Raw genomic sequence first — 15,818 nt, forward strand, 5'->3', positions numbered from 1 at the left:
GAAAAAAAAAGCCACTTAAAAAACTAAATATTTCAAATGAAATGTATTGTTTTCTCATTATAATAGATACTCTTTGATGTCTATCGTTATTGCCTCCTAAGAAGAGAACAGGGAAGGAGCTCTGAGCATGTTTGAGAGATGGAAGAACATCAAGAAATGTAAGCTTTGTGCTTTCATTCCCACAAGCTGTGTAAACCACTGAGTTAAAGCAAATATTTCTAAAACCAAAACCTTTATTTTTTTTTCTGCTAAGCCTCTTCAACAGCACATTGGGCATGTTCTTACTGTCCAGAGTCCTTGGCAGAAAGCTGTAAGAGCAGCATTCTCCTTATCACATTCTACCAGCAAACTTGCTGTAATAATACTATATCCTCACTTTCAAAATTAATTTAGCAAGCATGCAGAATTAATGCACAGCCTTTTTCAAGACCCAAATCCTGACCCAAACTAAAGGAAAAAAAATCCCCTTTATTCTTGATGCCAAAAACTCGGGTAATATAAATAAACAAAGCACTCATTGGCCTTTGTAAGGGGATACGAAGTAAACATGCAAGTATTTAAAGTTACATTAGTTACACAACCAGTGTCAGTGAAATGACAGCATGAGAGCTGTCTGTTGCAGACTGGAATGGTTTATAATGACCATCAGGTTGCTGTAGTTAGCTGCTCTGTCTGTGAAAGAGTAAATGCTGTGTCTATTGCTATCACATTGTTGTTATTAGTAGGTTATTAAAAGATATTACAGAGTAGAACTGAAGAAGCCTTCTTTGGGTTCAATATTCATCACACATAAAAGCAAGTGACAGTGAATGTTACAGATGGCATTTCAGCCACCCTTGCAACCTGAACAGAGCAGAGATGAGGAGTCCCTCAGAGGAAGCAATTCAGTTAAGAAAAACAGAGAAAGCTGGTAGATTAGGAAGTCAGGGTTGGTATTCTCTAAATGGATTCTTCTTATCCTATCTTTTCTCCAGAGAAATACATCAGATAATGAACAGTTCTGACCAAGCCTGCCTTCTCCTGTGTAGAATGCAAGGGGTTAATTTAATCTAGTGAAGTTGCTCCTAAACCCTGGTAACAAAGTTCCCACAACCACACTTTTGAAATGCTGCCCTTCCACTTTTCAAGTGGAATGCCTTTCACTGTGGGATTTTCATTTCAGTCCCAACCAAGGACAGTGTTCAGACCTTTCTCTTCTTCCCTAATTTAGTTACATTTTGAGTATCATGGAGTGGCTCAGGAGAAACCTCTCCCACCTCCACTGTCTGCCTTATTGCACAAAGCAATCACAGCTGGCCACAAACCTCCATCTTCCAGACTATGATGGGATTTCACTGAGCTGCCTTCCCCATCTTCTCTCTGTGACACCAAGCAGCCCCAGAGCTCTCAAAGCTGCCTTCACACACAGTTTGGCTGGGCTGGGAGAGGCATTTTGCCTCTTTCAGCTGCTCAGAGGCATCTGAAGCTCCCTGTCCTGCATGCAGTACAGTGACTTATCCTTTCTCACTGCAAAGCATTTGATTTTGGGACACATCTCCAGGCACCAGATTCTGATGTTTTTACCAAGAAACCTGGCTCTGATTGAGCCTCCTTACCACAGGAGAAAATTAAACTCTCATTCTGTAAAAACTTTCCAAAAAGCACAAATGCTTCAAGCTTCTCAACCATCCCTTTTAGGGTCAGGGCCTCATTTATCAGGTTCTCCTATGTCCAGAGATAATAATTTTGGCATGGATAGCTGTCCACTTGGGTTCAGGGACAATTTCACAAATTCATTAAAAACCCCTAATCATAGAGAGACAAGTTTTGAGACACTTGTTGTGTGGATGAGATATTTTGAACACAGTATGTGAATCACTTTAAAGGCAAATGATTTTACTTTGTGGAGTTACAAAGAGTCATGTTGTCATCAATTTTGAGCTATTAAATATGAAACAATGTTGGTTTTGCACCTCTGAACTATTTTGGAAAGCTAAAGTTTGATGAAAAAATGTGTTGGCTTGTTTTTTTGTTTTGTTGTTTTGTTGTTTTTCAAAGACATCAATAATATGCCATTTAATTTATATACCCTCAGCTGTCAGCTCCTCCAAACCCTCTTAGTGCAGTGATACGGAAACATTTTTACTGAAAACGTCTTAGGAATACCTTAGAGAGTTCACATTCATATCTATTTAAGTCAGCAGATGAATGGAATCTACCTAACCTAATTGGGGCAAAGGGAAAAAATCAATAAAGCAAGCTTTCTTTTTATCAGCTCCTATCCCATTTCTTGTTGGTTACTGCTTGCACTGTGGCTTATTTGTAGGAAATCTTTGTCTAGAGTTTAATTTGTTTTACGCATTCCATGGTAACATCCCTTGGATATAAAGTTCTCTCTCTTTCTCTCTTTTTTCTCTCTCTGTCTCTCTAATAACTAAGGAGTATATGGAAATAAAATATTATGAAAGACATCCACCCAGAAAACACAGTTTCATTGAATGTTTTTTCATAATGGGAAAAATGTTAACTTTTATATTTATTTAATTAAAGCACGTCAGAGGAAATTCAACATATTGTCATACAATAGGTGTTTGGGGTTTTTTTCAATATCAATATTAAATATGGTTTTCTTTTTCTTATCCTGCCTAGTGCACCATATCTGCCTAGTGACACTCATAGAACCAATGAAGGCTCATAGAAGCAAATAGGACTCATCATCCCAGGAGGCCACATTTTTAAGATACATGAGAGGAGGAAGTGTCTTAGCTTTGGTTTTGGATAACAATGGTTGCTTGTGTTATAAAGTTTCTGGAATAATTCCACCAGATGCAAGTTGCCTCATCCTGCACCAAAAGGCAGGGATTTTGTTCCCTCAAGTTTCCATTGGATCTGAAGGAGACCATCAGCTTCTGTGCTACTACCTGGCTTCTCTAGCTTTCTCCTGACATTATTATTCTGTATCCTGTACAAATCATGCTGATACAGCAGCTTCTTCCAAGTCATTGCCTTTGTGAGTCTCCCTGAACTAAAGTAGAAGTCATATATATGGAAATATGAAGTATTTGTACCAAGTATCCCAGTTTTGAGTCATCTTGCCATTATTCTAAGTATGGAACAACAACCTCATCATCTTCAAATATAGTAAGGGAAAGGAAAGCTCTGCACTTGAACCTGGAGATCAAATTCTAAGGTAATGACAGAAAAAGCTGAAAGAGCAATATTCACCCCCCCTTGCTTCCCCAAGCCAGATCCATGATTCAGGAGGGGGGAAAAAAACAAAGAAGAAAAAAAAAATCAGGGGGCTCAAAGAACAAAATCTTTGATCATCACAGTCTTACAGTCACAGGTGTTGCAATGTGAAACACAATATAATGCTATACAGAGACATTGCTTCGAGGTAATATTGGCTAGATGCAGGAAAGTAGTGTGTGAGTGATGACAGAAAATGTGTCTGGTTTGTTATTCTGAACCAGACTTCTGGGACCAGGCTGGTGTTGTAAGGCTGGTGATATGCTTGCTGTTGTAGATATTAATTCCCAAGAAAACAAGGAATTTCACTGTGGATGGAGCAGCAGGTAATTCTCTAAATGCCTGCAGTTTCCTCTCTTGCAGTGGAGCACCCAAGCTTTGGTACATTTTTATTGCTGGAGGAAATAAAATTAAATAGTGTACAAAAAAAGGAAAATAAAATATCTCTGTTCTTGTGCATGTTTGAAGGAAAAAACCTGCCTAAATGGCTTTGGGTTGTTGGGCTATCAATTTTATGAATGAAATTGAACAATCTTTTTTCTTAGACACATTACACATTTAAGTACAAAGACACTTATTTGTAGGCTTTTTTTTCCATCTTCAACAAAGAGAATATTACATCCCTTTAAAGGTTTATGAAAAAAGCTATAAAACTGATATAATAATTATAAAAATAATAATCCCTTGTGTTCCTATTAGGAGAAAGTGTGGTGACTAATTGTGTCTAATTTATCACCTAATCCCCATGATACAACTGTCCTTATCTGCACTTTTTTTAAACTTTACTTTAAAAGCATAAAAAAATTTAGAGAATGAGTTACAATTTAGTTTTTGCAATGACAGTTCTACACTTGGAGAAAAGGCCCACTCTGCCTGATTTGTATATGATTTTTTCTATCACTTGTTGCTAGAAAAAATCATATAGGCACTTAAGAAAGAAAAACATAGAATAAAATAATCAATACTGTAAATCTTACAGACTTTCTCCCTAATTTAGAAAATGGGGTATATTACAAACTGCAATTTATTTCTGTGCCTATTGTTAAGAAAGCTTGGAGCTTATCATAATTTCTAGGGCAGGATAGTTAAAAGGATCCAAAGATAATATGACACATGAGATTTTTGATAGAGCTGCACTGTGAATTCCCATGGGCAATTGCTTAGAAGCTACCTGAATTTACTTGCTCTTATAATAATTTCATTGTTTTTATGCTGGTCTGGATTCTGCACCTTCATGGCATCAGACTTCATGACACTATTAACACTGCTAATTCTTCTAAAGATTTGGCTGCTTAAAATTACTTGTTCGTGCTATCTGTATAACGAATTGTCCTCTTCAAGGTGATAAATTATTTATTAGTCTAATGAACAAATCAATCAGTAGAGCTGGATAACTGGAACACACAGCTTTTGGCAAAGTAAGGTCTGCATGTTTACATTTATCACAGAAGAGCCTTGACTTTGATGCAGACCTTTCAGAGGTGTTTATTAATCATGATCTCATTACAGTTTTGGTAGACTAATAGCTTTTTATTTGTCAGAATGGTTTCTGATGATGTAGTGCTGTTGTCCTAAAAATACAGATCTATTTACACTGTTTAACCTTCTACAAAATTGTTCAAAGTTAGCTTATTTCTAACATTTTGCTTTATATTAAAACAAATCAAGATTAATAACTTAAGTCAGAGGGTTTTCAGAGCTGGTGTCTGTGAAATGCCATGGCTCTCAGGTACAGAGCTCAGAAGCAGCTCATGCGTCAGCTGCAGCACACAGTAGTGATTCACAGTAGAATTGAAGTATTACTCTGGTATCAGAGTAATATTCCAATGCTTTTGGAATATGGCATAACTGCAGAAGCATGCATATTGAGTACATTAAGCATATTTTAGTTTTTATTAGGGATAGATTTGGGATTTAGACTAGAATGTAGTCTGAAACTAACCTAAATGCACATCTTCTGAAGGGTGAAATGGCATGTACTGTAACTCATCAAAATAATAAGTGTGAATTAGTTCCTGAACCATAGCTCTAGAACTTATTCACATGATATTTGGCAGGAATTTGTTATAAGGGCATATAATGAAATGAGTGAATTCAGAACAATGTAAGAATTTAGCCACACAATTGCTATTAAATCACTGAGTGTTTGATAAAAAACATTTTAGCTGTTCAACTCTGCAACCAATGAGTTCCAGTTTCTTTTTGCTTGTTTGTTTGGTTTTTGGTGAAAAAAATTACTGTAAAATGCCACTTTGTACTGCTATTGCAGAAGATGATCCGGAAAGTGAAATATATTTGGGAGAAATGTTCTAATATCAAACTTTTAATCTGTTTTATAGCAAATATTCAGCAAAAAACAGTTGTAGCATGAAATTAAATTATCAGACTGGTTAACTGTGAGACCATATATTAGACAAGTGAAACTAGTCACATTAACAGACACAACTTTTTCAGTGTTTGTATTTAGCAGTAAAATTACTTGGTTTACCAAAATTGCCTTAGCAAATAAACTGAGGTACACTTAACTGTATATACAATTAATTGCAAACATTATTATTAGTGATTAGAAATTGCAGCTTTCAGCATCAATTCATCTTGGTGGCACATATTATTGATGATGAAATGCTGTTGATATATACCTAGTTTTGACCTGTATTTAGATGAATATATGGAGCAATCTGTTTCCTTCATGACATCTTACTGCTGGTGTTGAAATCAAATTGAAGTTTTAGGCTGGAATCAGGACATCTAATGAGAGTTCATGGGCAAAGCTCTATCAACATGAGAAATGTGGGCATAAAGCATTGATCAATGAACTATTCCCTCTTGAAAAACTAAATGCTTTAATCCTGAGGCAGAATATGCACTTTGTGTTGGTCTCATGCATATAAATAGCCACTTGCGAGTCCCAGTTTAATCTGAGTGAAAACATCTCCACATAACTCTAAATGTGAAAGTTTCCCACCACTCCCTTCCCCACTTCAGAGTGATGGGGAATTGACTTGAGTAGAGGAAGGGTCTGATCTACAAATTCAATTAAGCAAATTCTTTGTTCCTTGGTACCAGGCAGAAGACACCATTTTTATATTATTTGTGTCTTAATCCAGTGGTCTAAGTGAACATGTAAACACATTCCTGCAACCTTTGAGCACTGAAGTAAAGAAGGACTAAATCCTTATGTTCATTGGAAATTTAACGTATAAGTGAGATTTCACTTCTCTCCAAACTTTTACTCTCTCTTTTACCTGATGCTTCTGGGTAAATGCATATCTTTGTCTGATTTCCAATAATTCTGCATTTTGGTGCGGCTTCCCTCAAAATTTCAAAATATACAGAACCTATCATCACTGCTGTATTATTAAGTGCTGGTAAAGTGAAAAATGAGTTGTGGATTTTCTTGACTGATGTGCAGAGGTGCTTTAAAAAAAAGAGAAGATCTCATTTATAGCACCTTGGATGACCACATAAGATAGTCTTGGACTGGAATTGCCCACATTCATGTGGACATATAGTGGAAGAGAAACACCAGGGGAAAGTATTTGTGTGATTTTGTTTTTTGAGGTTTTTTTTAACAGGGAATCTGTGTTAACCGGCCTGACTCACAAAGAGTTTTTGGCAGATATGACAAAGTAAACACCTTTACTTGAATCTCTGTCTCATTTTTAAATTGCATGCTTTTGTGTCATTTGGCTTTTCAGCTACATGTAGTTTCTATTCATTCTAGCTGAAAGAGGTTGAAGTGGTGATGCCTTCTGAGAATCCAACACCACCAAAAATCAGGCTGGCAGTGTAGAATTGCAGGCTGCAGCATTAGCATTTTATTTTCCAGCACCTGTGCACCACAGTCTATATTCACTTTAGATAGTGACAGCACCTTTGAAATTCTCACACAAGGCACCATACTGCACTTTAGCCTTTTATTATCTCATGCAGCCACCTTTTCCAATTAACATGCTTATTCTGTGCAGGCTGCATGATGATCCTTGTGGGTCCCTTCCAACTCAGGATAATCTACAATTCTATGGTTCTGTGGGTACAAAAAGGATTAAATAAGAGGACACAGGAAGGGAGGGAAAAGAACGAGCCATATTCCCATGCTACCCAAATTCTGGGATTCATAATTTTTGGTTCCAAATAACGCTATGTAATAAATACTAGTTTATACTATAAAATACTATGCTTCCTGATACATATTCTGCTTTATTTTTTTTCTTACTATTCTTTCAGTAAAACACCCTGATTTACACACTGCTGAGGCTCTCAATCTGCTTATACAGCAGAACTGAATAAAATGGGCTTTAAAGGATTTGCTTTCCTGCTCTCAGCCTCCACCATCTTTCCAGTATCATTGTCGTTTTTTCCCTGAGTAATGAGTAGTTTCTTTTTCTCTGCTACTGAAACTCTCTTAGCAGTTTTCTCATGCTTAAACTTGATTCCTACAGAAACACTTTCCCCTGTTCTCCTTTTCCTGAAGCATTTTGGAATATCGAATATAACCTGATCTGAAGTAGGAGAATATCTACTGAAATATAAATCAGAATAATGGATACTTTAGTGTTCTAAGCTACCAATTAGCTTGAATTTTATTTTAAAGAACATGTTACATTTTTACAATAATATCTGAGCCTATTTTGGAGAGAGGCAAGCATAGAGTATTCATGTCACAAATGGAGAACCTGAGACACTGACATCTCTTTCTCGAGGTAGTACAGAAAGCACAGTTCCTCAGTTTCTCCATTCATGCCTTAGTGCTCTGAACACAGAACAACACTGAAAAATCAGTCCACTCCTTCTGGATGTACATCATCTAGAAGACTTTAAAAAAGTCTTTTCTTATAAAAGAAAAAATTATGATGTTCTCACTAATAGCTTCCTCTCTGTAGTGACTTAGCTAAAAGTGAATATATTAGCAACAACTCATCCAATAGTGAAATACAACCAGTGTTTTAATCAAACTTGACCTTCCTTTAACCACACAATAAAAACATTTTGAAATGTGGTTACAAAGATGGGCATAGAGCTAGCTGACAGGGAAAAGCATGTTACTGAGTTACTGCTTTTTGGGGGTGGAAGGGGGAAGGAAAGGACAGTGTAGAAGAAAAGTGGTCTTTTATGTGGTTATACTGCATTAGTTGGCTGCAATGTTGCTTAGAAATGCTGAGGCCATAGAAGTAGGTTCATGACTCCAATGAAAATGTATACGAGGTGCCTATAATTAAATCAGGCATCTGTTAAGCAATGGTATTGAACTACACATAAGCCAATATATGCACTGCCATAATTCTGCTTAAGTATTATCTTGTTGAAAGCACTGAGCAATTAAGAAGCTACTAACTTCAAACTGGAAAATAAACAAAAACAAAAAACTAGCACATTTTTTGCAAGGTTGTTACTACTACAGTTGTAAACTGGAAGACTAAAAATTATAAAAGTGCTTAAATATTTGTTGGCTCAAGTTATAATACATAATGATTTAGATGTTCTATGTTGCAATGGAATACCACAGATGCTTATCTATGCACATATTATTATAATCAACATTTTGCTAAAAATTGCATGCTGTTGGAATAATCAGAATGAAGCCTAATCTCTGCTGGCCCATGGGGTTATTTCTCCCCAAGTGGAGATGTTGACCATTTCATTTGAAATTCATGAGGTTCCCATCTGCCCATTTTTCCCTCCTTACTTATATCCTCATTTCATCTCTGCCCTTTGATGATTATCCAGTTTGGTGTTTTCTGGAAATGTAGACTGTAATTTACTGCATCATCCAGTTATTAACTAAAAAAATATTACACAGAATAAGCCTCAGTATTCTTTGGAAAGAACATCACTAAGTAACCAGATGATAATAGAATTTTCTATGGTTTCTCATCACAGTTTGAGCACAGAGATAGAGTAAGTTTTCAACCCATTTTATATCTCACAAACGTGATTCTAAAACATGTTGGAAGCTATGTTGAAAACATTTCTTAAGCAAATTGCTTAAGTATACAGGCAGAGGGCCAACTCTAGTCCCAGTCCAATAAGTGTCATAGGAATGTGGATGGGAGTATGAACAATCTGATGTGGCCAAGGGTAGCCCCGACTGTGGCAGCATGGTTGGAACTACAAGATATTTTAAGTTTCTTCCAACCCAAACCATTCTCTGATTCTAGGACTGCCTCTGGGTGGAAGATGTCAAAAGACAGGAAAGCTCAGTTTTACTGGGGTCAATGTCTAACACAAAAGACTAAGATTCTATGACTGTGTAAGGGCAAAAATCTGCAAAACCTGTTCAGAAAAGAAAGAATAAAAAGGACAGCTTGTTTTTGAGGAAAAGGAGAAACAAGGGAATATTGAAAGGCAAATAATTTGACTGGTTATGCTGTTAAGGAGAAGCAGGAAGGATTTTTCTCCAGATGGAAAGGAGAACTGGGAGTTGAGACCACAAAACTGGCCGGGCTGTGCCCTCACTAACAATGGCAGTCCCACAATAAGTGAACAAGAACAGCAAATCAGAATAGAGGATGGTAATCAGGAAAGTGTCCAGAACACTGGACATGGCCATGGTAACAAGGGATATCTGAGGTCAAGCTGGAAAGTCTATGGGTCAGGCTCAGAATCAACAGGGTACATGGTCAGGCACAGATACATCAACAGTGTAAAGTGCAGCTTGGACAAGACCTTCAGGGCTGCTAGAAACAAAGGGAGGCCAGAACCTTGCTTCATTCAAAACTCTGACATCTACATCTTCCCCAGAAATCTGATCCAAGACTCCATGTCTACATTAAATTAGAGTTGGCCTTGAGCACTGGAAGCCAAACCCTGGGAAGAGGGAAGGAAGAGGCTGCAGACCCCATTGATGAACCTGATTGGTGTGGCAGCTGTAGGGCAATAATACTGTGCCAACTGCACCCAATGATTGCAATTTGCTTCCCTGGCTGTGGGACCTAGTGCCAAAAGATACAGACCAGATGCCCCTAACAGAAGGTAAACAATGGCCAGTGCTTTCCTCATCTACACAGTCAGCCACATCATATACTAAATAGAACTAATTCAGAACAATATGCCTCATATATGTTTAAACACACCTATAGAGAAATATCCCAAACTTTCCCACACCAAATAAAATTTGTTTTCATCTTACATTCCTCCTCCCTCCCAATAGTCTCATGGGTATCCATATACTTCTTCCTCTAGTACAAGGAACTTGGTATCTCAAATTTTTTTGAAGGTGTGTGAAGAAACCTGTTATCCAAGGACTTACTTTCACGCAGAGCTTTTTTTAAGAATTAGTTTTCATACCATTTTTTTCTTTTTAAGTTTTATGTATAGAAAGCAGGATAATTTTATTCTTAACTCACAGGAAGTATATTATAATTTTAGTATATTGACCTGAGAATGTCAGTGTTGGGAATGTCAATACTACAGATAAGCTGTGAGTCTTCAATAATATTTGCATTATAACCTAATCAGAAGAGATAATGATATTAGAAGAGCACTGTAAGTCTTTCTCCTCACATCAATCCAGTCTAGCCAGCAGTTTTAGGTGTAAATACTGTTCTACAAGTAAAGTCCACAACATGTCCTTCACACCTGCCAGTCTATAAAAAAGGGACATCAGTAATGTGTTCTGAGGATATCACTAACAAACTTTCAGAGGAGACTGCTGAATCTATACTTTTGATTTACTTTTTCTCTTCCTTTGGTGTGAAGAAAAGCATTAGCTGCTGAACCTGAATGTCCATATTCTCTGAAAGTACAATTCCTACAACCAACACAAATTTTTATTGTCTCCCTAGGTACCCAGATTACTGTTTCAGAATCAACATTCCGCAACAAAAAATTGTTAATGAATCATACAAAGAACTAAAAGCAGTGTTTTTTACACAAATTCTTACTTGTGGGATTTTTTGCATAACATGCACATTCCTTGAATTACCATCAATATATACATGCCAATATCCATGTATGTTAGTATATATTTAGGTATATATCTTTGATACTGTAATCTCTTAAAAGTTAAAGATGTAAGGTATATGTGTTATACAAAAAAAACTACAGAATGATAGTGCTTGCAAACTCCACCATTATAAAATTTAACCCATCTGTCACCTCTGCTCTTACACCAAAAATATCCATAAACATAAAGCTTTGAGATTCAAAGTGTCCAAAGCACAGTTGAGGAGAGGATAAGTATGGGCTATGCACAGCCCTGTTGGTATTAATGTTTTCCCAGAGAACCCCAGAGAACCACGAAAAATTAGGTCTGTTTGTTGGGTGCCAAGTCAATAAGGTTTGCTGCAGCTACACAGTTACATCCATTCCTCAAGCTGTAATTTGTTCTCTTGGGCATACATAAGATTTTATGTAAGTATGTCCATTTTGGAAAGGCTAGTCTCTTCACCTAATTTTTTCAGGGGTTAAGTACAATATTACAGGGAAATGACCAGGCAAAAAGCCAGTCTCATTTAAGATCACTCTCAGATCCTGAGCTATACAAATCAAATAGAAACACAGAATCAAAATGGTTTTGGTTGGAAGGGACCTTAAAATCTCTGGTTCCAATAGTTCCCCCCTCCCACCACCCCCTGTGAGCAGAGTCACCTTTCATCAGATCAGGTTTCTCAGAGTCCCATCCAGCCTGTCCTTGAACACTTCCAAAAATAGGGCATCCATCACTTTGCTGGGCAACCTGTGCCAGTGCCTTGTAGCAAAGAGCTTTCCCTTACACCCCATAGCCTGGGCTGCAGAGGAGAATAAACAAGGCTGCAAAGAACTCTGCTGAGAACCTTCCTATACTGAGACAGAATTCCCTGTGGATAGGGAAAATAAAGAGAGCAGAAGGAAGAAACAGGAAGGTGAGTGACACAAGATGATATAACAAGCCCTATTCAATCAGCTCTTAATTGGTCAAGTAATCTTAATGAAAACACTGGAAAGGGTGGCATGAATGAAGGCCATCTGTGTCAGGACTACACACTTGGATGATGAAAAGTGATGAAAGTAATGATTCAGAGCATCAGGCCTTTAAAATATATGAAGAAGGGAAATTAAAAGAGACCTTAATCTGCCATAAATTTACTCTTAATTACTTATGATTTTGAAGAATCATATTGCCTGATTTAAAGGTCTCTGGACTCAAACCCTGATTTAGAATAAATATCAAAGTATTTGGGATATGGGAAAAATAAATTAAATGAACTATGAATTTTTATTTATCTTTTAATCCAACCAGGAAGCACCATCCCTAGAGAAATTACGTCCTGTGAACAACCTGCTTCATTTTAACCTGCAGTGCACAGAAAGCAAACAACACTACCCTTCATCAAAGTATTGAACCAGTATTTGAAGAGCAGACAGCTGTGGTCTTGTAAGCCTCTGGATTTTTTTTTCATCTCAGTGTGCTTAAGTAAACAGAAGAAAACTCTTTGCTTTGTATAAGAAATAGAAGGATTGTAAAAATGCTGTAACTCTGCTTGGAAGTCATCCAAACTAAAGAAATTAAGTTTCTGTGTGTAGCAAAACTGACATTCCTCCTTTTTTCACCCATCACCCTCCCTCATGAAATCTTAAAATGTCAGCTTGAGCTGCCCACCCCTACTCTTTGGAATTTTATTAAGTTAGTTATCAAAACTGCCTTCATTTATATCTGCTAGATAATTCCTGTGAAGTAGGAGAGGAGCATATGCAGTCTCCTGAGCTGCCATTCACAAGAGATGATGTGCATTTTATATAAGAAATGATGTTCCTTGCACTCCCACAGCTTGAAATATGGTCCTTTGAAATTTTTTTCATTACCAACATGTTGATGCTTCTTTTCAAGCTTTTGTTGCCCATGGGAACACTATTGGTTTGGTTTTTTTTTTGTTTTTTTTTTTTGCTACAGGGCGTTGAAGTAGGAGATCAAACAGAAGCAGCATGAATAGGACAGTCATTCATTTACCTTCTCTATTTTAAAGTACAAAACCCAAAACTAAACCAAACAATGTTTCTTACAGTTTCAAGAATATATATTTTTAAGTAAATAAATAAAAAGGTCACACAAATTCAGTTTCCCAAATTTCTTTAACTGTAATATTGTTGAGTTTGAAGGGAGCCTACTGTGAACCCAAATGATTTTCAAACTGCTCTGAATGTGAAGTCAGTTGAATTCTCCTGTAAAATATGTAAGAAAATACCACTGATCTGTATGAACAATGCCACTGTTTTTCCTTAATTATCCATTCAATTAACAAAATTGATTTTGGAGGAGCCCTGACATGACACAACCACAGAAAGGAAATTTGGTCTGTACAAACACGTGTACATTAACACAAGTGTCCTTTCAACATGCAAAACTGTAGGAGGTTGCCAGTTTGCAACACTTTACCTGTTCCACCTGGAACAATTGAGACAATAAAATGAAAAAGATAACATTTTCTTCCACACTGGATATTTATATGGTGTAAGACAAGTGAGTGTGCAAAGAAACCTGAGGGAGATGATTGATTGATTCTGTCTCAGCCCTTTTGAAGCTTAGAGTTTCAAAGTCAGGCTGCTGTGAGCTGTGCCATGCATCTGAGCTGTTTTTGTGTTCTGTCATCAACAGCACAGGAAGAGTATGAGACTGCGCTGTGGAAAAAAACCAAAAAAACCCTCAGAAACAGCAAACCTTCAGTAATAACCACTAAAATGCACTTCCCGTCCTTTAAAATTGTTTTTTTTTATCTCTGTTTTGGTTAAAAACATCTTTGAATACTGTAAATTTTCCCTGTCTTTATTCATATTGTCATTCACAGGCTCTATACAGCAAAGGTTATGCCAGATCTTTTTTTTTTAAACTATTTCTAATCTTTAGATAGTCAGGCTTGAAAATTCATTTTGGGCAAAGGCTTTGCATAAATGATCTTTGCTTAGCTTAGAAGGTTAAAATCAGTTGCCTAATTTTTGCATCCTCCTTTCCCCCAGCATATTGAGCCACACACACTTAGCTAACAGAAAGAATTAGGTTTACATTTTTTTTCATATGTTATAGATACAAGAGGAGAAAAATTATAAACAATATTGAACAAAGAAACTGTAACTCTTCCTTCTATATGTTATGCTTAGGTTCTAATTTTTCCAGGAAAAATACAGGGACTATTCCTCAATCATTTAGCTGAGTATCTGATAACTGCTATACATGTCCCACAGCACTGGCATCTATTCTTCTTCAGAATTTTTGCACTGCTTTATATTCTGCAGTATATCTTGGTAGCTAAATAATTTCAGCATTTAGACTATTTCAGTGCCTGTGCAACTTTCTTGCTTAAGAGGAAGATGTCTGAAAGGAAGTATAGTAATTTGTTCCTTCATCTGAATGTTGATACAGAAAAAGAATTCTTCCTCACCTGACACATAGTATAAACAGCAGTGTCAAAACTGTTTTTGTCATGATATTCTAAGCATGTTCTGAAAAATTGGTAATTAACATTTTCTCAGCCTGTTAAATAAGACTGCTCACTCAACTCATTTGTGTTTGAGTTTCACATGCCTTTAAGAAAGGTTGCCTGTCTAAGTAAAGGTAAACTGTTCTCATTACATCATTTCTGAGTTTATGTTCCAGGAGAAATTAAGGAAATACTTTTCTAAATATGCTGCTGTCCACAACGAAATATGCAACCTGTTAGCAGATTTATTTCTTTATTCTCAGACTGTTGTCAACAGAGAGTTGATAGATGCACCAGGATGGAAGCAGTGATGCTGCTGAGGAAGAAAGGGAAGACAAATGCCCCTCTGGAAGAAGACTTTCCAGATTTGAGAGGTATTGAGCAGGAAGAAAATCTCATCTGGTACCTATAGACAAGGACCTTGGCAAAGGGATTGGAGCTGCAACTTGGATGAAAAGAGATTTTTTTTTCTGCAGGTAGATAGCACTGGAAAGGTTTGTTGTAAACCGGGAATTTTTGTGTATTGAGTCTGAAAGTAAGAACCAGACTTGGAAAAAGAAAGCACTAAGGAAAAGAGTGGCTTACAAGTTTCCTTTTTAAAGTTTCCTGCTCTCCCTCACCTTCCTTTTTTTAAAAACTTTTCGCAGTGTAAGAATTTAATTATTCCATCTGTTCATCAGTGCTTATTCTTAACTTATTTAGAACATATCTTAACATATTTTACCAATCTAAGTATGCACACATTCAAAGTACTTAATTTGCATCCATGGTCTCTAAAAGAACATTCACAATTGGGCAAGTTCTGTATGAACACCCCTATAGGTCTTGTTCTGGAAAGAAGGTCTTAAAATTTTCTGTTGGAAACATTTGTTTTTCTCTATTTTAAGTATTCCCTTCTACGCATTTGTTCACGTTGCACATTTGCTCAGCACTCAATCTGACAGGTTCCAAATTTGGACTCTTAAAGGCTATTGATATACTGAAGTGACAATAAGTATTTTGTTGAAGTTAAATAAAAATGAATTTAATAACTATTCATATTATTTTATCACTATTATAACTTATGCTGATGAAAAAACAGACTTCTGCCATATTTGCAAACAAAAGAAAGTCATTGTGGGACTTCTCACCAGGTTTACACCTCAAAAATATTTCATATCTTTTCCAAAATAATAGGATGGAGCATTTTCATAGAAC

At 36.6% G+C, this 15,818-nt stretch overlaps 1 long non-coding RNA gene across 1 annotated transcript; it reads left to right on the plus strand.

Moving 5' to 3' along the window:
• Window positions 1-11,949: 11,949 nt before the first annotated feature.
• On the plus strand, window positions 11,950-15,066 carry LOC306800457. The gene is made up of 3 exons (XR_013773840.1): window positions 11,950-12,071; window positions 12,449-12,583; window positions 14,885-15,066. It is a non-coding gene; the product is annotated as an uncharacterized lncRNA (long non-coding RNA).
• Window positions 15,067-15,818: the final 752 nt, after the last annotated feature.

Source organism: Erithacus rubecula, assembly GCF_903797595.1.
Source record: "Erithacus rubecula genome assembly, chromosome: 3".
Classification (NCBI taxonomy): Eukaryota; Metazoa; Chordata; class Aves; order Passeriformes; family Muscicapidae; genus Erithacus; species Erithacus rubecula.